The sequence below is a fragment of the Narcine bancroftii genome, chromosome 9 (assembly GCF_036971445.1).
Source record: "Narcine bancroftii isolate sNarBan1 chromosome 9, sNarBan1.hap1, whole genome shotgun sequence".
Lineage (NCBI taxonomy): Eukaryota > Metazoa > Chordata > Chondrichthyes > Torpediniformes > Narcinidae > Narcine > Narcine bancroftii.
The window spans coordinates 29,479,352-29,507,020 of record NC_091477.1 but is presented as its reverse complement, the minus strand read 5'-3'; the positions used below and the strand labels follow the sequence as shown (position 1 = coordinate 29,507,020).

The 27,669-nt window shown below is 39.8% G+C and overlaps 1 protein-coding gene and 1 long non-coding RNA gene across 8 annotated transcripts in view; one reads left to right on the top strand and one right to left on the bottom strand.

Annotated features, from left to right (window-relative positions):
* LOC138743374 (uncharacterized) overlaps window positions 1-19,074 on the top strand; it is a 101,122-nt gene extending 82,048 nt beyond the window's left edge. For all 7 annotated transcript variants that reach the window (XR_011344842.1, XR_011344841.1, XR_011344844.1 and 4 more), the window contains 3 exons: window positions 15,016-15,283; window positions 16,057-16,203; window positions 17,938-19,074. This is a non-coding gene — a long non-coding RNA (uncharacterized lncRNA). The remainder of the gene's footprint in view (window positions 1-15,015; window positions 15,284-16,056; window positions 16,204-17,937) is intronic.
* LOC138743373 (protein phosphatase 3 catalytic subunit alpha-like) overlaps window positions 1-25,955 on the bottom strand; it is a 150,605-nt gene extending 124,650 nt beyond the window's left edge. The window contains exon 1 of the mRNA XM_069898655.1: window positions 25,880-25,955. The gene's annotated coding sequence lies outside the window, so the exon portion shown is untranslated. The remainder of the gene's footprint in view (window positions 1-25,879) is intronic.
* Window positions 25,956-27,669: the final 1,714 nt, after the last annotated feature.

Below are 27,669 nucleotides of genomic sequence, written 5' to 3'. Positions count from 1 at the left end.
CATTCGATCAAACCCCGGCCACATAGGCATCCCGAATGAGATCGTCTGTGGTCTCTGCAGCAGTTCTGTCTGTGAATGCACAGTCCCTGCCCACTGCCCTTAGTGCCTGAATATAAGCTTTTTACAGGACTCACTGGGCTGTTGTCTCCTTGTAGAAAGCTTGTACCAAGCATAGACCCTGTTCACTGGTCGCTCGTAGAGCCCTTCCAGCACCTTCATGGCTGTGGCGTAAGTGGTCGTGTCCTGGACACTCTGGTAGACTCTCGGGGACACCATAGTCATCAATATTAGTAGTCGACGGCTGTCCTCTATCACAGCAGGATCAGAGAGCTGTATGTATGTTTTGAAGCATCTCACCTAGTGCTTAAATTCATTCGCGGCTGTAGCTGACTGTGGGTAGATGTCGAGGCGTTTCTGCCGTAGCAAACGCTCCATCCCTTCAAATTTTTTTTAGTTAATAAAATTATAATGCGCATCGAAAGAACCAAAGACTTGTTGATCCAAACCAAGGCTTTTATTAACTAAAAGACTGGAGCATATCACAAGTAGGTCGACCAGTCCAGAATGACCTGGTCTGGCTAGGAGCAATCTTTTAAGACCTGCCAGTAGGTGTGGCTACACTCTCAGCCAATCACAGTCATCCCTCACTTCCATCTGTACGTATACACATTGGTGATAGAATCTGTACTATCACACAGATTGAGTTCTTTACTTGCACTCAGACCTAATATTGGCCGTACTCTCTTTTCTACAATCAGTAGCTGTGATTTTAGATGCTGCCCTTTGTGTTTGAAGATCACAATAGAGCCCCCTTTTACTGGAACGTTCTCTCCAGTGTAGCCTGTCACTTTTAATTTCACTGGGTAAGTTTTGCTCTTTATGGTGAGGGTCTCGTAATCGTCCATAGATAACAAATTCACCTGGGCTCCAGTTTAAAATGGAGTTACTGTCTCTGGAACAATCCATTCTGTTTTACCAGCAGTAGTCTATAGTGAATCCACAAAGAATTCCTCCATTTCTTGATTCACTGTGTGCACCTTTCTCTTGGTAGCTCCTGCTTTGTAGCATTTTGCAAAATGATTCTTCTTCCCACATTTATTACAGGACTTTCCATTGGCAGGACACATCTTTGGCATATGTCTAGCCCTGCACCTGCTGCATTTGCTGTTTGAGCTTACTTCTTTGCTTTGCTGTAGCTTTGGGAAACGCCTGCTGCGCTGCTTCCCCGTTTTCACTGCATGCATTGTTTTGTCAATCCTGTGCAGCTCCTTAGCTTGTGCTCGTGTGTTCTCTGCTGTCCTACACATTTCACAGCCTTTTCCAGTCAAATCTTTTTCACGCAATAGTCTTTCCCCAAGTCCATTATCTCGGACTCCACAAACTATTTTGTCTCTAATGAGTGAGTTTTTCAAATCTCCAAATTCACAGAACTTACTCAGTGTGTGAAACTCAGCTAAGTATTGGTCAAAGCTCATACCTTGTTTCTGGTCAAAGGAGAAAACCCTGAATCTCTCAAACATAACGTTTTTACTTGGAACAAAATACTCCTCAAATTTTGTCATCAGAGTGTCCAACGTGAAAGCTGTCTCATCAATTTGAAAACTGTTATAGATGTCCAAGGCATCTTCACCCATCACGTGTAGAAATATAGACGCTTTCTGTATTTCATCGATCTCACTCACTCCACCAGCCTCAAAATAAATATTGAATTGCTGTTTTAAGCTTTTCCAATTATCGGTTAGATTGCCGGTAAACTGCATTTGTGTGGGAGGACTCAACTTATCCATATGAGAACCATTGTCTTTTTTTTTAAACTTACTCACAAACTTCTGACAACATATTATATTTGTTCCTTGAAGAAGAACAACCTTTCATGGTTTTAACACTTAAACAACATTTTTCGAGCTGTTTGAACCAACAACGCACTCGACTTCTGTCATAGTCTCCATTTTGTTCCTGCACCAACTGCGCACGTTGCCTACTGGGAAATGTAATTCTTTATTATACATGCATGATAACACAATAATAGCATTTTTATATTTTGCTGTAAAATAAATCAAAGGAAAGCCTGAACTGGTCTGTAAATTCTACAGACTTGTTATCTTGTGGTCACTGTCAAAACTATCGGTTGAATTTCAGAGCATTTATACTGAACGTTGCACATAAAACTGAAACGCAGTCTCAAATTTTGGAAATTTTATCAGCAGGATTTGTAACTAAAATGTAAAGAAAACATGAGAAAGAGGAAAATAATATTCATGAATTATTTGGCAAGAGTCTCATCATGGACCATGTTAAATCATACAGCTTGATTCCTTTGTGAGTTGTTTGCAAAAGAACACCTGCAATAAGAACTCTGCCACAAGCACGTTAAATTTACAGCAAGTATTTGCAAGACATTTTGGAATGTGATAGGAGATGCATTGAAAAGATCATTTTAAAAAAAATCTATCACTTTTGATGAGATCTCTGAAATACATCACTATCCTGTTCAGATCTTAAGACGACCAAAACAAAAAGGAGTAGAATATCTGTAAAGGCAAATCATAAATATTGAGCAAGAAAGCAAATTCTATTATTAAAGATTCCCTGTGTATTTTTAAAAAGGCATGTCTAATAAGATATGATTCTATAAATTAAATCTGCAGTTATTCCACGATTTGAAATCAACCTATCCTAATTTTGGAGAAATACACATAAAATGTTTTTATGAAGGCTGGCCTTCAATACAAATTGAAGCAAGCTGCTTTGCAATATGCCAATCAATGGGCTTTGTGTTCTTTTCAGTCACCACATTTCATTTGGCTACATTTTAATCAATGGTTTCAGCTAGTTTGTTGAACTTTGGAGACTATTCACCATACTTCGGTGAGACAACACAATCACTGGAGCAAAAGTGAATTGCTTTACATTTGCCCAAACTGAAATCCATTTTATTTAATCTCTTCATGTATTCCATAACTATTTACATTATAATGAATCCAACTACACATTTACAATGTTACCTACCCTGGTGTCACTAACTTTCTATCCCATCCACAAAAGAATTTAAAAATCTATTTGATGGTTGCATCACCAACTTCCTGAATCCACCATTCTCATCCTGCCAACTTAAGCACATCATTCATTATCCCAATGTTCTGCCTCCTACTACTTCGCCAATCTCTTCTCTATGACAATTGTACAAGCTTCTATTTAGCTTAAATTCTATTATCTGGTACCTTCTGGAAGCCCATATAAGCAACATCCATAAAAGAAAATTAATGAAATTAAAAACTGTACTTTCCCCAAACAGTTTCCATCCAATGATTTCAAGGGAATGAGATTAGTATCTAACAAATATCCGATCAATAATCTTCCAAAGTTCATTGATTCAGCCAACACATCTTCAGTTGTTAACGTTGGGCTACTCCATTGCTTAAAAAAGACAAGAGAAGGAACCATTGTGTTGAAGTGTGGTCACTGTGGTAATGACAAAGAAACAGTGGATATATATAATAATTGACATCAGTATACAGTATATAGTAGAGGAGCAGTCAAGTTAGTCATACCACAGAAATAAAATGGAACCAATGATGGGGATTCACCATGATTATTACAAACCAATAATAGCATTACACAGGGAAATCACCTCCAGGATATGGCACATGATCCAAAAATCCTATTAATTTCAATTGGGATTCAAGGACAAAGGATCAGAAAGTAAAGGAGAAATTATCTGGCTTTACATCAATGCTTCTAATTTTCCATATGCATTTTGGATGTCATTAACTTTTATATTTCAACACAAATATTTTATTACCATTTTTAGTTTAAAATTGAATCAAATTTGATCAAATAGTCAGAGACGTTTAAAAATCACTGAAATTACTTCCAACTTTTGCAGCTGGCAAAGCTCCACTTGTGATTTTTCTGGCTGTCAAGGTACTCAGCAAAATTTCAGAAGTAGGATCTCCTGATTGTCACACCGCAGACCCTGTCATTACGCAGACTATGCTGACTACCAGTCATCAACACCCTGACAAGCTCAACATGGGAGTGGAGTGCAGGTAATTCATTCTAGGCTAAGGGAACAGGGCAGCAAAATATAGCCCACTTTAATATAGTCAATGGTAAAACACAAAGGTCTGCAGACACCATAATTGAAGTAAAAACATAATGCTGGAGAAACTCAGTAGTACAGTGCACTTCATGAGGCAACAATAAAGGTACATAACCAATGTTTCAACTATAGTGGCAGCAACCTATATGGGATATCCTCTGCCAGGTGGGATGAAGTAAGGGGAGAACCTTTAATAGGTTCTACAACAAAGGTATGAAAAAATGTAGCCCAAAATGTCAGTTATGTATCTTTATCTTTGCTATATAAAGTACACTGTTTGACCTGCTGAGTTTCTCCAGCATTCTTTTCAATATATTCAAGGCATAGTTGAAAAAGGAGTGGACCAAGAGGCAAAAATAATTAATCCTTTTAATAATCTCATTAAATATCTGTGCCAAACAACCAATGCCCCAATATTTCTTTCAATCTCTTTTGCTGCACCAACTCCAACAAATTTGTTACAAGAGTAGAACAAATCTACAGAAATAACTGAAAACTTTTCAAAATACGGTGACTTCAATTGAGAATTAAGCTCACCAAAATCTCTGTAGAGGAGTTGCAGAACGCAGGCAACCCTGATAGTTGCTTGCGCTCAAAGCCTAAGCTGTAACATTTTGTTCATTCATTCACTGATGTAGATGTGAGGATAGGCCTTAAACTCAACACCCACAAAGTTTCTTCATTAACCTCTATTAGCTGTGTATCTCCTCCCTTTGACAATAAAGGCTCACAGCAAGACTGGAAAACATTGACTACTATTTTTTGGGACCCATCTCTTAGTAAAGACAGATATTGACGATGAGTTCACCATCACCTTCAATTTATCAGCACAACCTTTCATCATTCTATGTAGTGACTATTCAAAATACTTTAAACCTGGCAGAAACTCAGTCTACAAGGTAGAAGTGTATCTACACTTCTACATGCTTCTAAGATCTGGACTACCAACAACAGGTATGCCAAAGCATCTGGAAAGATGCCAACAGCATTGTCTCCCGATATACTTCAAGTTCATTAGAAGGATCGATAAACTAACACCAGCCTTCTTTGTGAGGAAGGCCACATAGTTGGCATGCCTGATACCAGACTCCTGCAACAGACACCACACAGACAGTTTGTCACAAGAAAAAATGATTAAGAAAAGATTCAAGGATGTGCTTGATGCTTCCATTATAAAAATACAACAACCTTATTTACTCCTGGGAATCTTTGGCCCATACCATTCAGAAAGCAGAAGATGCTTTGAGAACCTCAAGCTCATGCTTCCAAAACACGCAGGTACCTGATGTAAATGAGAGAAAAATGCATCAGCTTACACACTACTCAGGCACTTACCCACCAGGGAGCACCTTTTGCCTCATCTATCAAAGGCTTTGTAGTTCCTACATTAGCCACATCATTCAAGTACCCACAAAACCAGAGTAAGTCACCCTCTATTCTAAGAGTACCTAAATAAATTGATGATGTTCACAAAAAGTAATTTATAGGGGGTATGATAGGTATGATCTACAACTCACCAAGAAGAATTTGGCCCTTCCAAGTCTCCTCAATATTCTTACCAGGTTAGACTACTCATACCATCTAAACTCAGCAGCGTTCTTGCTAATAAACAAATTAAATGTAATTCTGAGGATGGTTTCTGCACCAGGGCTCTGCACTTACCATTCTGATCTGGGAGAAGCACACAACACACCAAAGAAAATGAGTGGAGTTAAAAGGGAAATCAGAATGTCAGCATCAGTAGGAGAATTATTTTTTTAAGCTTGAAATCCTCAGAAGCTTAAAAAATATTTTCCTGAATGTAATTGGGCCACATGAGTTTGTGGGCTGGGAGGGCCTATTACCATGCAGTATGTCTAAATTTAAATGTTTTAAGTAACTCGCTAGCTTTTAAGCTGCCCTATAGTTTAATTACCCTGCCAGTCCTCAAGAGTGCAATAGATGGCAGAAGATAATATGATAAATTCATGCCTACTCTTAATGGAAACAGAACATAGGGTGAGACACAGAAAACAGGAACAGGCCCTTTGACCTATGTGTCTGTGCTGAAGCTAATGCCCAAGTTAAACTAAAACTCTTCTGCTTGCACTTGATACATACCTCTTGATTCCCCGCTTATTCGTTTCCTTCTAGAAACCTCTTAAATACTATTAATTAATACTACTACTCATACCATCTAATCTCAGCAGCGTCCTTATTAATCTTTTAGCTTTCTTTTCCAAACCCTCCACATCTTTCCAAATGGAAAACAAGAATGCACATAATACTCATTTTCAAAATGAGATACCATTTTTCCTAATATATGGATAGAATGTACAAAACTGACAAATTTGTTTGTGCTGGGGGTGAAAAGGTTGTAGAAATCTGGAAAACATTGCCATCATTTGTTCAGATATTCAAAGAAACAATTGCATTTCGATGTAGGGAGTTTGCTAAACAATAATGAACACAGGATGATGTGGATGACAAACTAACTCCTGTTGGAGATGACTAGAGAGGCTATTCTTGGATAGTTGACAAGAAACAGATTTTCTACTATAGTATCTTCTTTAGTACGTATTGCTTATTGAAGCAATTAAAAAAATATTACTCCATTAAAGCAAATATCTATGTCAAGGGTTCGACTCCAGAGATATAACCTCCATTATGCTATTTGCAATTGTCACAATAACTGGAACTGTTTTTAATTTAACCACACAACAGTGGAAACTAATACAATGAGCTTCATCACTTTGGTTAAGAAAAATAAACTTTTTTTCATGGTTGTAAACAGCTATAATAACACTTGATAGCATCAGCATTACATATTTAATAAGAACTTATAATTGGTGACACAAACTACTAAATCACATGAAGAATCCTTACTCTTGCCCTGACATTAAAGTGTGCTATAAATCTGTGCCACACATTTTATTCTTAAATTATTCACTGAAGAATTCAACTGCAAAACCAATCTATTATATACTTCATTAATTTCATATTTGTCAAGAATCAAAATGTATTATACTAGTATAAATGGGATAAATAGAATCATGCTTATATTATTAATATAATTTGTGATTAATGTATCACGGACTCTCCTGTTCATTTACTATAACTTCAACAGAGTAACCACATTGGCCCAGAGAAGTCAGATGTAGTTGCTGTTGGATTAGCTGAGGTAGTTAAATTTGTGAAGACTATCAGCATTAGTGTGAAGAGTGATTTATACTGCGGCCCACTAAAACATATTCAAAATAGGAGGAAGAAAATCAAATCAAAGGGAGATAATTGAACTGATGGAAGTGCCAAATAACAGCAAAATACCATAAAATTATCTTGACTATCCCCTTAGATCAGGGGTGTCAAACTCAAATTCACGGAGGGCCAAAATTAAAAACTTGGACAAAGTCGAGGGCCGAACTAAATATTTATTGAAAATTTTCAACAACATCTGCATGTTTTCCTTTCTTTCAACATATGTAATGTTAAACTTTTTCTTATTAAAATAAATGTTTAATAATAGTTTGGGATAAACTCTTTCATTGTCATTGGCCCATTTCCTTTAGCGTCTGAAACCGTGCAAATGACGAGTCAATGAGGGATGATTAAAGCAGTGGTCTTCAAACTTTTTCTTTCCACCCACAGACCACCTTAAGCAATCCCTTACTAATCACAGAGCACCAATGGCACAGGGACGCAAGTGGAAAGAAAAAGGTTGAGAACTGTTGTATTGTGGTAACTCCACATCTGATTAGGTTAATTGTTAGGCAAGTGGTCAGAGAAGGACCCCCCCCCACCCCAAGAAAGGCTTAAATCACAGGAACAAAATAAGCTTCCGTCTCACTGCTCCCAATCTTACACACAGTCCTGATGTGGAATGTGGGGTCGCAGCTCCACGTTCACCTGAGTTCAGGTGCTGTCTGTGTGGAGTTTGTACGCTCTCCCCTTGTCTTGGACCAACAGGTCGGTCGCCTGACGAAGGCACCCGAACCCCCCGTTGAAACGCCAGCGTCCGGGGCGGTGGAGGAATTGGCTGAGAAGAGCGCGTTGCTCCCATCCCCCTCCCATGGTTGGAGAGGGATTAAACTGCGATCTCACAGCGCCGGGCTTGTCTCCAACAAAAGGAGCGGGAGGCAGGGTCCACCGCGCAAGGAGCGAGGGGGAAGGCATCGCCATCGAGATGTTCGGTCCAGTGTCGCCGCTGAAGCGCAGACCCAGTGAGGATGGTCCCCAACTCCAGCCGCGTCTGTGTGTCCGGGAGCCGGGCGGGCTGAGTGCGGCGCTCCGATCCCTGGGATTCGGGACTCTGAGATCCCTCCACACCTCCTGCGTCTTCATTTTCACCTTCAGTGTGCATGCGCTATACTGGTGCGGCGGCCAGCGGGCCAACTCTAATATATATTTAATATGATCTTGCGGGCCAAATATAATTATATCGCGGGCCAAATTTGGCCCGAGGGCCAGAGTTTGACATGTGTGCCTTAGATGAAGCCTGAATTGTGACTGAATAATAAAAAGAATTTCAAGACTATCTGGGGATAAGGAGATCATTAATCTTCCATATATACTTGGAAGATTTCTTTGCATTTATGCTCATATGTCTATTTCAATTGGGCCAATTTTATATCCAAATGAAAGTGATTTTTTTTGGATTAAAATAGATTGTTGTGGTTAGAAATTCTTCACCATTTTAAGATATGCATTAAAACAGACCTTTGCCAATATTTTGCAAGGTCATGAGTGAGCAATTTTCCATCATGTCTTTTGCATTAGGAATCACGAAGAGTCAGCCTCCTACACAAAGACATAAATTAGTTGCAAAGTTGAACAAAAACTGCAAACTGGCAGCACACCAATCATCTTGGCAGGGCCTCTTAAAATGCAAGTTCCAAATGTAGAAGTAGTTGCCCCACTCTCAGGCAAATTTACACTTGAGAATGCTGGGAGAACGTTATACCATGGAAGGGAGAGAGATCATTGTAGTCAGGTCACTCACAAGGAAGAAAGACATTCTTTGAGGTGGACATCATTAGGAAAGTCCACAATGATTCAAGGTATCTGTACACTGCCAAATTCTTGGAAATAATTAAAAACTTTCAACTATAGAAAAATATTTAAACAAAAATAACTTGCCTCCTATTCCAAAGTCCTATAATCTTCATCGAGTCCAATATTCACATTCATATTTTAATCCACTGATTTAGCAATATGAATTCTAATTATACTAGCTTTATTACATTGCTGAGACTCTGATTAATCATTTGTTTATTGCTATGTATGCCCATTTTACAATGTAAAAATATAAAAATGGTAAGATCCCACCCTCTTTCTAATAGTTACATCATTAAGTTGGCAAACAAAATTATCTTTCTCTTTCAAAGCCATGTCCAATCCAACTGGCCAGGTGCCTTTTTTTCTTTTATTTAAACATTTGTCAATGTTTTCCCTTCGGCTCCTTTATTGGAAGATGTTGGCTTGCAAACTAAATAAAATCACCTCGACATTATCATCTGGAAAGAAATTTGGTTTTGAAATACGTATTTGTGAGGGAAGATTCTTTGTATCACCACCTGATTTTCCATCACCACCAACTCTTGGTATTTGATGAGTGCCTGCATTCTTTCTCTATCACCACATGGAAGTTTCTATTCCCAATAACTCATCCATTGCTTTTGAAAAAAACAGCTGCAGAATGAACTTCCCTCAGAAGGTGACCCCTTTTCATACTGTATTTAACTACCATTGGAAAAATAACAGCTGCAGAAGTTTCCCAACTATGACTAGTCAAACACCCTCACTGATGGTGCACTTCATCTCATTTGGGCTGGCAGAAGTCGAGTTAACTCCCTTAAGCACACCCAAGTATGAAGAATACCCAACTATGTTGTTCACCTAAAAATGCAAGCTTAATGTTCATGCTGCCAATTTCAGGAGAAGGCAGACTAAAAGACCACCTAATCTATCCAACTAGGGGCATTTGTTAAAATCTTCTATTGTTAAAGCAAACATCAAATAAATAGTGCAATAAAAATGTTTTGAACACTGAAATTTAGAATGATATGATGACAAATATTGAAGCCATCTCTTATCTGCTGAAGAAAGGGTTGTTACTTTCATAAATACACTACGTTCAGCCATTAGAATCATAATACAACCTTAATAGACAAGTTACGATTGAAACATTAATATAATGAGATTGCAGTCAAGGACAAGGTCCTCCATGTGAGATCATACGAGGTCTTCCTTCAAAAACATGGCTTCCCTTCTAATATCATCAACGGCCCTCACCCACTAATCCTTCATTACCTGCATATTTGCCCTGACCCCCCTTTTACCCCTCATGTAACAATGACAGGATTCCCCTGGTCTTCACCTACTACCTCCCTAGCCTCTGTATCCAACATATTATCCTCTGCCATTTTCGTTACCAACTATGTGATCCCACCGCCCGACACATCTTCTACTCTCCTCGCTTCTCCGCCTCCAAAAGAGGCACTCCCTTTGTGACTCCTTTGTCCATTCCTCCCTTCCCACCAATTATCCCCTTGCACCTACCCCTTTGACTGCCAGAAGAGCTGCTCTTGTGCCCACACCTACTCCCTCATCACCATTAATGTCCACAAATAGTCCTTCCAAGTGAAGCACACCTCACTTGTGAATCTGCAGGGTTCATCTACTGCATCTGATGCTCCAGTTGTGGCCTCCTCTACATCAGAGAATCTGTTCACAGACTGAGAGATCGCTTCGTTTAGCATGTTGGTTCTGTCTGCCACAATAACCAGGATCTCCCAGTGGCCACCCTTTTCAATTCCCTGTCATATTCCCATGCTGACATGGCTGTCCATGGTCTCATGCACTGCCAGACTGAGATTGCTCGCAAATTGGAGAAACGCCACCTCATATTCCGTCTGCACACCCTCCAGCTAGATGGCATTAACACCAACAGTTTTAGTTAACCCCCCCCCCCACCCCCAAGTCTCTCCTTCCCTTATTTCACCTTACCTCTGCTCTATCTCCTTCTCCTTTCTTTCAGCCCTGCATTCACAGGGCCACCTCTTCCCTGATCAATTCTCACCTTTTTTCTCCTGTCCTCCTATCCAGGTCCAATTATTACCTTTGGTTTGTTGGCCTGTACTCCTCATCCTGCCCTTTCTTGCTCATACCTTGAAGAAGGGTTCAGGCCCAAAATATCAGTTATATATCTTTACGTCCTGTGGATGCTGTGAGACCTGCTGAGTTCCTACAGCATTTTTGTGTTTTTACATGTCATGATTGGTTAATTATTCTTTGGTTTATCTTGTTTGTCATTTATATATTAAATTGTGATTAAATTTAAAAAAATGTCAGGCATCATTTTAATAAAGAGTGTTCATTAAGAATAAAGATAATTCTGTTTTGCCATTGCAGTAATGAGACAAACAGCAGATATCTAGAGCAGTTCCTCTGGGTAAGTTTTCTGCATGCAGCTATGAACTGCTTAACTGGGCAGGATCACTCAGCTTTCTTAGCTGTATTCATGATCTTTGTACCATCACGATGCCACCCAAGAGGTCAAATGGCCACACATTTGACTTCTCACTCCATTGCTATGAGTCTGAACAGTTTCTCATTACACTGAACAAGGGCAAAGATGTACCTTTTATCTGATACATCAGCTATTCACCAACCATAGATGATGCACCTACTATGTCATCAGTCACCAGAATGCTGAAGCAAAATGCTTTTTACTTTTTTACATTAATATTGAAAAATTTCAATAATACATTTTCTTCTATTTTAAATATGACATATTTAAATACCAATACCAATCAGCCTCGTGCAATGATTGTAGCAGTGACATCTCCAGGATTCAGGGAGCTGCTCAGCAGTAGAAGCTAAGTGCAGTGGCAGAGATCCCAGAGAGGCTAATAAGTCAAGCATAATACAGCAAGGAGGCAGAGATCAAGTGAAGTAGCAAGAGCATTTTAAAAAGACTGAGTTTCAGGAGACAAAGTGAAAGATTCTAGCGTGAAGCCGGGTTCAATTGGCCATAAATAGATTAGGTCAGAGAGGGAAAGGGATGGAGAATTAAAGTGCCAGACAACAGAAAGCTGAGTCATCCATGTGGACTCACTGCAGGTGGTCCCAATCTGCATTTTTATCCATTGCAAAGGAGCCCACATCATGAACACCATATGCAGTGGACTAAATTGGATGAGGTACAAGTGAATCTCTGCTTCACTACAAGTTATCACTTGGGCCTCTGGGTACAGAAGAGTTAAAAGGATAAGTACTGGATCTCCTGCAGTTGTATGGACGGTACTGCCGGATGCAGAGAGTCTGGTGGAGACTGAAAAGTGGACCAAAAAATCAGGAAGGAAAAAGTTTCTTCAAAATTTAAGTAAGGAAGGTGGAAGCAATCGTAAATTATGATCCTTAGATTGTGGAAGCTGGTGACATGGAAGGCAAGGACTCTATTTTGCTCTATCCAGGAGGAGAGGGGGTGAGAGCAGAGAGTCAAAAATGGATAATGATGACTCATTACTCAGTTCACAATAGTAATGAGTCATCATTTCGGGGTGGGATTCATTTTGTGTCTGCAATTACTTGTGAACAAAAATCGGGGGGTTTGTGTCACTCCACAAAGTCAGTAATTATCCTTCAAGGCCTGGAGAGCTACTCACTGATTTACATGCATGTGCAAACTGCTAAAAAGCATGGGCTCATGTGGAAGGAGATCTTCCACATGCAATCGTATTTGACATATTCAGGCAGACCATTAAATGTGGTGCTGCGAACCCATGTCTAGTTGGTTCACTTTACAGAGTGTCCTACGTGGCTGCTGTCCCTCAAACACTGCTCCCCCCTCCATACACAACTACTTTTCCATCAAGCTGCCAACATCTTCCTTGCCCATCCCATAACAACCCTCACCTCTTTCAGCTGAGAACCAATTATACATCTCCCACCTTTAACATGCTGATGTCTTTATCATCATATTCCTTTGTGACTTCAGTGATTAGATTCTTCACAGTTGATATCACCAATTTTTAAGTGGGTGTCAAGTAGGCAGTTGCTCACTCTGATCCCTGCTGCAAAGAGCTTTGAGCATGTGGACTACCATGAGATGAATACATCGGAGCAGCAGCAAAGTTCAAACGTATTGTCACAGTACATACAAGACATAACATACATTCCTGAGATTCTTTTTCCTGCAGGCACAGCAGAATTTCTACTCATCAGTAAAGGTAAACTAAACTCAAGAAGAAAGATTTGAATACAAAAGAAAGAAATGTAAACAAAGTAAGGAATGTAAACAAGCTGACTGTAAATACAGAAAAAAATAAATGTTCATTAACAAATAATGTGCACAGTAAGAATCCTTAAATTAATCTCTGATTGAGTTTGTTGTGGAGGAGACCGATGGTTGAGGGATAGGAGCTCTTCCTAAACCCGGTGAGACGAGCCCTATGGCAACCTATACTTATTTATTGATGGCAGCAGCGAGATCAGAGCATATCTTTGCTGCTGTGAATCCTTGTTGATTCCTGCTGCTCTCAGATGACAGTGTTTCATGCAGATGTTCTTGATGGTGGGAAGAGTTAGAGTCCAGTACTGTGTCCACTACCTTTTGCAGGGATTTCTACACAGAAGCATTGGTGCCTCCATACCAGACTGCGATGCAGATGGTCAGTACACTTTCCACCACACATCTGTAGAAGTTTGCCAAGGTTTCTGATGACATTCTGAACCACAAACTCTTGAGGAAGTAGAGGGCCTGACATGCTTTTTTCATGATGACATTAATATGTTGCGTCTAAGAAAGGTCCCACGAGATGGTGGCTCCTAGAAATTTAATTTTGCTCATCTTCTCCACCTCTGATCCCCAAATGACTTATGAATTGTACACCTCTGCTTCTCTTCCTGAAGTCAACAATCATCTCTTGACTTTTGGTGACATTGAGTGATAAATTGTTGTTGGTGTACCATTCAGGCAAGTTTTCAATCTCCCTCCTGAATGCTGACTGGTCGCCCCTTTTTATACAGCTCACTACATTTGTATTATCAGCAAAATTGTAAATGGTAATGGTTTTGTTGTCATACCGAGCCACACAGTTGTAGGTTTTAAGCGAATAGAGCAGGGGGCTAAGTATGCAACCCTGTGGTGTTGATGAAGATTGTGAAGGAGCTATTTTTGCCCATTCACACTGAGTGGGGTCTGGAGGAAATCCAGGGTCCAATTACTGAGGCCCAGGTCTTGGAGTTTGTGGATTAATTCTGAGGGGATAATGATGTTGAATGCCATACTGATGTATGCATATTTGCTGACCAGCTGTTCCAGGGTTTTGAGTACAGCTAGGGAGATGGAATTTACCGTACACCTGTGGTTGCTACGATAGGGAGATTGGAACAGATCCATGTAATTGTTGACAGGAGCTGATATGCTTCAACACCTGCCTCTCAAAACACTTCATCAATGTAGATGTGAGTGTCACTGGTGGTTAGTCATTTAAGCAAGTTACCACACTCTTCTTGGGCACTGATGTGATTGTGGCCTGTGTGAAACAAATGGGTACCATCCATTCAGAGTGAGATTTTGAAGATATCCATAAATACATTGGCCAGCAAAAGGTTTTCAGTACTTGACCAGGTACTCCATCCAGACCGGATATTTTCCTTGGATTCACTCTTGTGAAGGCATGGCTCCAATTTGATGGATGGAATGGAAAGTCTTAATAAATACTCTGAGGTGATCTGAGGTGCCGAATCACCACATAAAAGCAGTGAATGACACCCTGTCCCTGAGGACAACTAAACAGGGTCACTGACCCAGGTACCTGCTACTTTTGACTGATGTATATGACTACTTGCCTTGGTAAACAAGGCATCAGCTAGCTGACTAATGCATTTCTGAGCTGTAAAAGATAAAATATCTGCTAATGTTTCTGCAGACATAGAAACAGATGCAAGTAAATAGAATGCAGTGATGGTATTGCAGAACCCAAGGCTGAAAATATCTGCCCGTCATGAGACTCGGAACTTCATGGGTCACCAATAATCTAACCGATCCAAGAAACAATGAGTGGACGCATGTATGGAAACTGCATTATGAGAGCTGCACCTCTTTGCTGGTTCCTGTGGTCATTCAGAAATGCCAATGTGACAGGATCAGACTGTTGCTTGTGCATCTGTACTGGGATTGGCTCTGATTCTGCTCCTGTAAGTTCTCGTTTTATTCCTACTAGTGCTATTTGTTATATCTAGAGAAATATAGCATGAGAACTCATGATTATCCTAATGTGCAAACCAGATGCAGAAGATTCCAAAGCTGCCAAAAACATCTCAACAAAAGTGGTGTGAACAAAGCTTTTTTTCCAAGTATTATGTTTCCTTGCCTGGCCTTCAGCTACCTAATTTCCCAATGAGATCCTCTCTTCCCTTTACTGACAGTTCCAAGAAACTTGGGAAACCTGTGGACAAAAATTTAAATTGCAAAAGCCATGTCTCGATAAATGAGTCAGTTACATTTTGAAATTAACAATCTGTCTCAACAAAGGGGTGTACTTGCAGGCAGCAAGTTGACAGATTGGTCGCCTACTTTTCAATGTGCTGTCAATTTCCTTGGTTTCAATGGCCTAATTTCTCCCAAACATATGCCATCCATCCATTAAAATTCACTCTAATAGAAATTTGCATCATGCAGACCCATCAGAAAATTACAAGTAAATCATCTTGACTCTTCAAGACTATACATCAACACAATTCACGTTACCTTTGAGAGAAGCAACACAAATGTCATAACAATTTTCTCTAAACAGCATCTTTAAAAAATCTATTACTAGAGAACTTTTCTAAACTCTGAACTTTTACAGATCCATTCATAAATTTAACAGCTGTACATTTTAAAAATGAAATGACTTATTTTCTCAATTTTTTCCAATACACTGATTGCCAGTTACCTATTATTCTTCGCAATATACATTGGTTCACAGCACGAGTTCAGTGTGGAATCATAGTGGACTGACCCCAAAACAGCACTAAAATAGTGGGTCTGCAGGAGCAGAGCCCTGATGGAGATCACTGGAGTGCGATCCACACAAATGGAGTCAAACCCCCGAACAAGTCTTCTGGAGAAGGAGGTGAGTGGTAAAAAATTCCGCCACTACCGGCAGGAGGTTCTTGGGCAGAGGCAGGGCGGCAAGAGCCCAAGGAGAAAGGCCTCCAATAAGAAGCCCCATAGTGCTTTGTTAGTACCAAAAATCCAGCGGGCCTGCCAGGGAGCAGTGTCCCAGCTGAGGAGCAGCAAGACCGATCTACCTACATTGGGGGTGGGATCAGGCGGCAGTGGCCTACCTTCGTTGAAGGTGGGGCCCAAGGCTGGCTGCACTGGCCTAGCTTCACTGAAGTTGGAGTCTGAAACTGATAGCAGCGATGCCGATCTCCCGCCACTGGGGGTGGAATCACTCAAATGATACTGGATCTATTGGATCTTAATGAATATGTCTTGTACATCATTTTAAAATGGATAGCATTTATTCTGTGATGCCGATGTTACATAAGGGCTATTATTTGGCCTCGATAGATTTGCAAAGACGCATACTATTCGGTTGCGATCTGCCCACAGTACAGGAAATTCTTGTATAAGGCTTTGCCAAATGGGCTGAGCTCAGCGCCCAGGTCATTTTCCAAGTTACTGAAGCCGGTGTTTGCAAGGCTCAGGAAAGAGGGGCACATGGTAATGAGTTACCTAGGCAATACCCTTATCATGGGCAGATCGTTTGAGGAAACAAAAAGGCCAGTAGCAGCCACGTGGGGTTCCTATACATCCTGAGAAATCAGTGCTGGTGCCGACTAAGAGATTACAATTCCTCGGCTTCATTATTGATACACAAGACATGAAAGTCACCATGCCAGAGGATAAAATGGCAGAGGACTGCAGAGGGCTCATGACAGAGCATCATTCCTCTATAAGAAAGGTGGCCAGGTTAATTGGGAAACTGGTGGAGACTTTCCTGGCAGTACAGTATGATCTGCTAAATGATAGGTTCCTGGAAAGGGACAAAATATCAGCTCTTAAGGTAGCTAGGGGACATTTTGACAGGCCCATGAGGCTAACAAGTGAGATCTGATCCAACCTGGCATGGTGGATCGACTATATCTCGCGGACTTACACAAGGATCGAGCTCAGAAAGGTGGATCTGGAAATCAGGTCAAACACTTGTAGTGAAGGTTGGGGAGTCATGAATCTAAAGGTCTCTACTGGGGACAGATGGATGGACATAGAGTTAAGGGAGGCTTCAAAATCTGGCATCAATTATTTGGAAATGCTGGCGGGTTTTTTTTTAAGCACTGAAGTCTTTCTGTGGGAGGGAAGCTGGCATTCATGTACTGTTGAGGTAGGATAACACTTCAGCTGTGGCCTACCTCAATAATATGGGAGGTCTCAAATCTCCTTCCTGTAACAAATTGGCCATTGAAACTTGGCACTGGTGAATTCAAAGAAACATTCGGGTTACTGCCACCTACCTGCCGAGTTGGATTAACAGACAAGCAGACCTGATATCCAGAAAATTCAATGATAGCACTGAGTGGACTCTGGGTAAGAAATATTTTTAACTACTAGCAGACACCTTTGGCATGCCAGAGATAGATTTGTTTGCATCCAAGCTTAATGACCAGGTTCCAAGGTTCATGTCCTGGCTTCCAGATCCCCAAGTGGAGGCCATTTACACCATTACCCTAGACTGGTCAAAATACAATGTTGCTTCACCATAAACCTTAGGGGAGTCTGTTGGTATTCACCAAAAGCAAAGGTCTGCTAATCCAACCAGTGTCGAAGAAATCTCATCCATTGTCTCACTTAATTCTGTTAGGTTTCCGGATCGGAGACCGAGGACCGACATAAAACGCTCTGCAGCCTAGAACTCTGGACATCCTGCGGGCATCTTGGAGAAAGTCTACACAAAAATATTATGTTTCCTATGTGGGGAAATTGAAAAATGTATTGTGCCCCAATCGGACTGAATGAACAGTCAGCCTCTATCAGATGATACGTTCTATGTGCAGGGGGCCAGCTACAGCACGGTGAATACAGCAAAAAGCACACTGGCTGCTTTCTTGACACTCCAGGTCTCTGAGCATGAGAGGATGAACGACCCCTGATCAAAAGGTTTATGAAAGGATCGTTCCACTTGTGTCATCCGGTACCCTGATCTAAGGAAATTTGGAATGTAAAGATTGTTTTGGACTATTTAAGGCTAAAGGCTACTGTCACCAACTTCCAGTTTGGACTTATGTAGCCTGTCCCATAAGCTGATAATGCTAGTGGCCTTGACATTGGCCCAGAGGGTACAAGCTTTGTCTTGCATCCATATGGACTATATCTGTTGGGAGGAGGACTGTGTAAGCATTTAAGTTACAGAAATTTTGAAACATAACAGGCTAGGGAGAATTGGGACAACATTTTCATTGTATGCACACAGGGAAGATGAAAGATACGATATAAGAAACATATTAGGCTAAATGAAAAATACTTCTTTGTATGTAATAAAATCAATGCATCAGCGGGCTACCTCCCAGACGTTGACCAGATGGCTGCGGGAGATCATGAGAGTGATTGGAGTAGATATTTCTCAGTTTGAGTCCAACTATAGCAGCAGCAACCTATATGGGATATCCTCTGCCAGGTGGGATGGAGTAAGGAGAGAACCTTTAATAGGTTCTACAACAAACCTTTAAATTCAGAGGAGCAGAATTTCACAGCTTCTATCCTACATGAGGCAGATTGAATAAGGCTGCAGAAGGGATTAAGCCACTGAGCTACAAACTCTCACATTGGCAAACCAGCCTACATTGCGAAGAATAATGGACATTAAATGAGCACTTACCTGTGCGAAGTTTGATGATTATTATTTAAGCAATGGGAGTTGGCGAGTCAACGTGCCCACCTCTCCCTGCCCCTTTTTTCTTCTTTACGGATAAAGATGTTTGGTTATAATAAATGCATTCAGTCACAGGTTTGTGTTATGTTTGGTTCATTTTGTTTAGCTCATTTAAGTTCACTGGCTTCTCCCCTCCGGATTGTAAAGAAATAGCTGCCCCTGCACGGTTGGGATCTCCAACTCCCATTGCTCGAATAATAATCATCAAACTTCGCACAGATAAGGGCTCATTTAATGTTCCGTTATAATCTTACAAAAGACTTGAGTTTACAGCAAAGAAATCTATCTTTCAATCTACCTCTGATGCTCTTCGTTGATGCAAGACACAGTTTGATTTTTTTTTACGTGTTGTTTCCCTCTCCCTAATGCAGAATTGAAAAAGTCACATCAAATAGGCATTTATAATATATTTATCCCTTCATCTCCAATTATTTTTGATTGGGCGGCACTGGCTCATGGGCCAAATGGGCCATTTAGCATGTTGCATGTCATAAAAGATTTTTAAATCCCAGAAATAATGGAAAACTACAGGTCGAGAATAAATAAGGAACTCAAAGGAATTAACAATAGCAAAAAATTAGCTTGTATGGAAGGTGATAATATGCAGGACATGATAACCTACATGTTTGAGTTTTGAAGGAACTACTACAATATCATGAATAAACTGATTTTTATTTTCCATAAATATGCAGATTATAGGATTTCAAAAGTCTGGAAGGTAGCAAGTATCAACTCATTACTTCAAAAAAGAAAATGAGAGAAAAGATAGAAAACGATCAACAATTAACTTGGTATCAGATGTCAGGAAATTGTTAGAATATATTCTTAAATATGCAGTAACTGTTCACTTCAAAAATTATAACTGGAAGGGGCAGGTTTAACATAGATTTATGAAAGGGAAATGAACTGCTCAAATCTGAGCAACATCCCAATGAATCCCCTCCACACTTATCCCCTCAACTTCCATTGCCATCGCATTCCTCCTATACCCTGACAAGTAGAACAGGACATACTCCAGCAGAAATCTGGCCAAGATTTTATGAAGTTGAGAATCACCTCCTTGCTTCAGTATCTAATGATGGCCAGTATCCTGCATGGCTTCCCAACTGCATTAGCTCTCTACTTTGCAACTTTTGAGTTTGTGGACTTTTATTCAAGGTCCCTTGGTTCCTTATACCTTACCATTCATGGTTTGCAGCCTGAATTCATTATGCTGTGAAAATGCATTACCTCATGTTTTCAAGGTGCATTTAAGAGAGTTTTTAGAGGTATTTAAGAAACTCAGACTGGCACCTGGATGAAAGATAAATAGAGGGTTATGAGGTAAGGAGCTTTTTTTTTAAATATAGGTATATACAGGTCAGCACAACATTGTTGGCCAAAGGGCCTGTTCTGCACTGTAATTTTCTATGTTCTAAACTCCATCAACCATTTCTCAGCCCATTTCTGAAACACTGATATCTCTCTGCAGCCTTAAATCACCTTCCACACCATCAAAGTCTCTGCCAATCTTTGTGTCAATGACAAATTTACTAATTTTGCCTCCCACATCCACAAAGTCACTCACATCCATCATAAATAACAATCGTCCTGGCACCAATCCTTGTGTCACACTATTCATCACAGACATCCATTCACAAAAATGGATTATTAACCAAAATTAGACTCTAAAGATTTGGGAGTGATACTTGAGAGCAGATTGATGATTGGCTGATGAACAGAAAACAGAGATTAGGAATAAACAATTTGTAGGCCAGAATGTTTTAAACAATGAGTTGCTGCAGGGATCAGTACTTGACTCTGTTCAGAATCCGAATTAATGATGAGCCAATTAAGTGCAGTATATCCAAGTACCCTGATGATATCAAATTAAAATCTAAGTGTGTATTCTGATGCAGTGAAGCTTCAAAAGCTTACAACCAGGCTAAATTTGGGGTTAAGACACAGCAAGTAAACACTGACAGACAACAAAAAAAAGATAAAGTATCTAATTAGCCCCTGCAGCCCTAGAAATACATTTCACTCAATTATCCACTCTCTTGAAAGATTACCACAATTTCAGACAGTACACACTGATTTTACAGTCTTCTCTTTTATTGATATAAAGAATTAACTGTTGTTGGGCAATATTTACTCCCCCCATCCAAATGGTCTTAGAGAAAATGATGGCAATCCATCCTTTTAAAAATTACACTCCATGCATGCTTTAGGTAGAATCTTCCAGGGTTCAGGCCCACTGTTGTTGAAGGATGAGTGATTTATTTTAAAATCAATAATATGTGCCAGGAAGGAGAAAACGTGAAGGTGCCATGTTGTCATTTGTCCACACCTTTGTATTTCCTGAAGTAAAACTGAGAGGTTCTGCTTGCATCCAAATTATAGCACACACATTACAGCTGCAGCTTTGGTGGAGAAAAATCATTTAACAGTCAGAATCAAGTGCCAATCAGATTATTGTTTCACCCAGGATTCTGTCAATCTTCTTCAGTACAGTTAGAACAGCAATCATCTTGACAAATAAAAAGTATTCTATCATGCTTCCACATATGCCTTGTAGAAGGTGAGAAGTTTCTAGGCCAGGAGGTGATTCATTCACTGTGGAACACCCACTCTCTGACCTTGACTTGTAGTCACAGTATATGTGTAACTAGTCCAGTTAAAATTCCAGTCAGTAGTGACTCCCTGAAAATACTGAAAATGTGGAAATTAGCAATAGTAAATGCTGAGTAACCTAAAAACTCCTCTTTTAACACAGAAAATTAATTGGGTGTGCAATTGATGGACTAAGAATCAGACACATTTAACTTTAATGGTCCATGGCCTTTCCTACATGTGATATTCAATAGACTCTTGCTAAATTTTGGCAGGAATTCTGCTCAAGTTCCTCCGTTAAAGCCTAACAATCAGCCAGTGGATTAATTGCCCATATTCAGACTCTGAAAGTGTGAATAAGAGACACTAGTTCCAGAGGATCAGAGTCATACAGATGGAAACAGGCATCTCAGCCCCCTCCCCCATATCCATGCCAACCAAGAGGAAACTAGAATACTTGCAAACAGGAGCGGCTCTACTGGTTTCACTCCTGTACCACACCATCAATTTTTCTTCAGAGCAGAGCTTATTCAATGGCCTTGAAGCCATTCAATGTTCATCAGAGTCTTCCTGACCCAGAGCTTTAATTAAGTGAAATCAAGTTGTTTATTGTCATCTGACTGTACAAGGACAAGTAGACGAAACAGCGGTCCCCAGGCTTCGGTGCAAAAACATACAGGCACACAACCAGACAAAACACACATATAGACAAATTATACATATGCTGGACAAGTATTATATCTATAAAAATAAATAAATTTTCCTTTGTACAAATGAGAGTCTGGGATGGTTCATGTGAGCAGTTCATTTGGTCAATCAGCATTCTCACTGCCTGAGGGAAGAAACTGTTCCTCAGCCTGGGGGTATTGGTTCTGATCCTCTTGTATCTCTTCCCCAGCAGGAGCAGCTGAAAGATGATGTGTGCAGGGTGGAAGGGGTCCTCAATGATTTTGCCCACCCTCTTCAGACAGATCACATTGATGGGGGGAGAGGGGGACTCCAGTGATTGTCTCTTGTGGTGCTGCGGATTGACCTCCAATCTATTTCTCTTCAGCAACCCTACCTCACTGTGATGCAGCCAGCCAGGACACTCTCTATCGAGTTCTTACAGACAGTTGACATAATGATGGCCGATAGCCTTGCCTACTTTAGTCTTCTCAGGAAGTGTAGTCACTGTTGCGCTTTCCTGACAATTGAGGAGTTGTTGAGTGTCCACAATAGGTCACTAGATAAGTGAACTCTTAAGGAACTTGGTATTCTCCACTCTGTCCACTACAGTTATTGATGTGCAGTGCAGCATGGTCTTCCCAAAGTCCACAATCATCGCTTCTGTCATGTCCATATACCTTGCCCTCAGATATCACTGGGAAACAACAGTTGTCATCAGCTAGTTAATTTTGTTAAAAAGGTACTGGGGTCCTACTTGCATCCCAGAAATATGATGTCTTCACTTATCTACAAAGATCTTCATGTGTATGCATACCTTAGACCAATGTATTCATGAATAGAAAGTCTTTGATGCCTCTCAATGAAAAGGGTAAGTGAAAATTGTGTTTCTCATTGACAGACACATTCCGCTGAATGAATGAAAACCGTTTCTAAGTGCTGAATGTCGGTTTATGATCAAATCATGATCTGGCACACCTTAAATATTAACAATGAAGAAAGCACAAAGAAACAATCCCTTGTAAGGGGTTACAAGTATCACAAGTTCCAATAGATAAAATTGTAAATGCAGTTGAAGTCATATCATAAAACATTTTGAAAATAATGGTATTTACCATCCATCTTCCCTTAAACCACCATAAGCAACTTGTAAACTCACTCTGCTCCTCGATAAAATTAAGTGGCCAAATTAAAAAAGTGGTAAACTATTATATGCAATTTATGATGGTTTGAAACAAAACAACTATTATTAAGCAAATGAAATGTTCTGTAAATGATCCTATATTAAATCTGACAAATAACTCATTCCAAAATGTTTCAGAGCATATTCATTGGGAATAGAGAATCAAGAAAAGTAATTGGAAAAAATAAAAAATGCAGATGCTGGAAATCTGAAACAAAATACAAAATGAAAACACTGAACAGGCCAGGCAGGATCCTGGGTTCTGTGAAAGGCCTTGGACTTGAAACTTCAACTCTGTTTCTCTATCCACAGATAATGCAAGGCCTGCTAAGTCTATGTCAACTATTGGTTACCAATTTTTACACTAATGTGACTCAAACCTATTTTATCTTCCCCATATTTGCATCAACTTCCTCTAGATCAGGGGTGGCCAAACATTTTTTTGCTGTGGGGCACATATAGAAAAACATAAGGAGACACGGGCCAAAATATATTAAGCCCAGCAGTTTTAAATCAGTTGCACTGCAAGAAAAAATGGTGTTTTTAGACCAGAAAACCCCTGTGCCATCAAAAATTAATTTTCTGTCAAAATAACTATATGACACTACTGAAAAGTTTAATTGTTGACGTTCTAGTAGTTTTTTTTAAACTGAGGTAAACTTTTTTTCAACCAAAGTCAACATTTATTTTTAACTGAGGTAGTCATTTTCAATGATTAACATATCCACAGTCAGTCTAGTAGCTGTTCAAAATGGCAGCAGCATCTAGTGTTGAAACTAAAAATGTACAATTTATTGTTAGAGACCATGTTCTAATGGGCAATGGAGCAGAATTGGCCTGTGGGTCGTAGTTTGGCCATCCCCTCCCTAGATTTTCCTGGTCATCTGGACGCCAGAGGCAATTTACAGTTGCTACTTGAGCTACATACCTGCACGTCTTCAGGATGTGGAAGAAAACTGAAGCACCCAGGGTCAAAAGGAGAACGTACAAACCCTGCACAGCCACAACTGAGGTCAGGAGTTTGCTACAGTACAAGCATAAGTATTTCCAGTATTTTCTGCATTTATTACTAAAATAAGAACAGTGCATTGAGGCTCTCAAGGTTAATCCATCCTACTTGTTCTGGATCTCAACTCCATTTGCCATGGTTCCACCTATGCACCCAAGATACTTCATTCACAACCATGCCTATAAATTCTTCTTGAGAATGAGCCAAGTTGTGGAGGAACCTTGATTCAGGATCTCTGCCTGAAACATTACTATTCCTCTGTCTACCCACTGAGTTCCTTCAGCAGTTTGGTTTCTGCTCCAGATTCCAGCATCTGAACTCTCTTGTCTTTTCATATATATTTTCTTTCCTACTATTAACACTGACATTGGTTCTTTTTTTTTAAAATTACAAACAACATTTAAAATGTTCATAAAGTATGTTTTCCAAAAAAATTCAGTATCACATTTGTGAATTTCACTGAATCATCTTAACTCTGCAGTAAAATGTATTCTTTTGTTACTGAATATAACTATTACATATTAAAGATATTATCTTCCAAAATAACAAAGGAAACTAATCCACTTAAAAATGTGAATACATATTTCCAGTTTTTCCATTTTTTCTTGAATTAAAAATTTAATCAGTGCACAAGGTATGGGTAAAATAAAACATTTATTATATGTTCCATTTGTTTCTGTAACACAGAAACTGAGTATTTGGCTAATTTTTGTCTTTGTTGCTCTAACATTCTACCTTATACTCTAAGTATTTATATTTTTCAATCCTATTCCCTTTTTCATTAAAGCTCACCCCAAGTGTTTCAGAACCATTGTATTCAAATATTTCAAATTATATTGGTTTCAACATTTTCATAACTTCCTTTCTCACTCATTTTCTTTTTGATTCTTCATTGATATCTTGTCTTTATTTTGGCTCTTCCACAAGTGAAACAGATTCTCCACAACCTCCTTCAGAATTTTGAAGTTCAAGACTGAATTATAATGGACACTAGAAGTGAGCAGTGGAGAAGGGAAGACCCTATCAAATTTAGCATGGGCAGTGGAAGTTAGTGGGAGGAGTGGGAAATCAGGCAGTGGGTGATGTCAAGCAAAGGGAGGGGATGATCATGCAGGATGGGATAGGAATCCAAGTGTAGAGATTCAAGTAGGTAGATGATTGATTTTTAAAATTTTACATCATGGTAGAACCAGTGTCACCCAATTAACCAACAACCCCATACATTTTGGAGGGTGGGAGGAAAACAGAGCACTCAGAGAAAACCCATGCAGGTCACGGGGAGAATGTACAAACTCCTGACAGACAGCGCTGGATTTGAATCTGCGTGGCTAGAGCTACCCACTACCCAATTGTGCTGCCCGATGGGCCGGGGTGAAGCACTCCTGCTTTCCTTGGCCAACAAGTAGTGCTGGAATATCACTTACCTTTTCCATCCAGCAGTTCTCGCTTTCCTTCACCTTTCGGGTTTCCCGAGGCCCGGGAAACCCGGCCGGCCAGCGTTACATCTGCAACAGAGATAAAATCTTAGGCACGCAGCCTCATTAAACTACTTCATTGACCAACCCATTTCTGTAGAGCAGGCTGGTCACCCAACCCCAACCTACCTCAGTTGAAAGCAGTGACCACTGTGCAGAAGTTGAGATTGGATTTTGCATTTTAAATTTTATTTTCCTTCTTTTATGGCCATATTAAAACTGTGCTGTCAATTATATTGCTATTATTAACCAGTTATGCCTCTGTATTCCTATATCCAAGTGCTCCCTTTCTCCACATGTTTTCTTACCTACCTATTGCTTTTGCTCAGGATCATAATCCAATTCTTCATATCTTTATAACATCTTACAGCTTGATATTATCGACCACATTCAACACCAAAACTCCAGTTTAAGTCTCCAATTCAATCAGATTCACAGTGAACAGCATTTTTGTCAGCACACATCTCCAGTGCAACACAACTTTCAAATGCATCAACTCCAAGAAATCATTCTTCCATCCTTTGTTCTTAGCTTTCTCCTACTATCTAAACCTAGGTGTTATATACAGAGGAAACTTGGGGCAATTTTATGCTGGAGCACGAACACTGCAAGACTGTAAGAACCACATCACACTTAAGTGGTGAGCATGCTCAGTGCGACAGTGTATCAATACATGACCAGTAACTCGATGTTAGTAAAGATTTGTGCTTCTAAACTTGCAAGCTTTTCTTAGTGTTTATTAAGATCTCCCATGGTACAACCGAGGACATAACACTAGGTTCTACAGTCACTCCCTGCAACAGGTTATTACTTCCTATTATAAATGTTAATGGTCAGTCCAGTTTTAAGAGCAATTATTTTTAAAAAAGAAAAAAAATTAATTCTTTTCTTGAAAGTTTAGGAGCTCTGGAACTCTATACTCTAAAAATGTGGATGGGTTAGAATTTGTCAAATGTGTTCAGGAAAGCTTTCTAAATCAACATATATATATATAATATATATATATTATATATATATAACTAGAGGGAAATATTAGATCTCCTATAGAACAACACAGGACAGGTGACAGAAGTATGTGTTGGGGGAACACTTCAGGTCCAGTGGTCATAGTGCCATTATGATCAGTGGGTTAGTTTTAGGATAATTATGCACAACGGATAGGACTGGTCCTCGGGTTATGATTTTCAATTGGAGAAAAATCAATTTTGAGGAAATAAGGATCTAAAAAGCGTGAATTGGGACAGGTTGTTTGCTGGCAAGGATGTGCTCAATAAACAGGAGGCCTCCAATTACAAAATTTTGTGAGTGCAGAGTTTGTATGTTTCTGCCAAGATTAAAGGCAATGTTAACAAGTCCAGGGAGGTTTGGTTCTTAGGGCTACTGGATGATTTGCTTAAGAAGGAGAGATGTGTAGCAGGTATCGGCAACAAGGAGCAAAAGAGGTTCTTGGAGTGTATAAAAATCCAAGAAAAAAACTTAAGAGGGAAATCAGAAGGGCTAAAATAAGACACAAAGTTGCTTTGGCAGATAAGGTGAGGGATTTTTTTAAAATTTAGACATAAAGCACAGTATCAGGCCATTTCCACCCACAAGTCCATGCCACCTAATTTACACCCAATTAACTTACACCCCCAGTACATTTGGAATGGTCCCAAGAGCTACCACATGTATATTAAAAGAAAAAGGATAATAAGGGACAAAATTGGTCCTCTCGAATATCAGAGTGGTCGACTATGTAT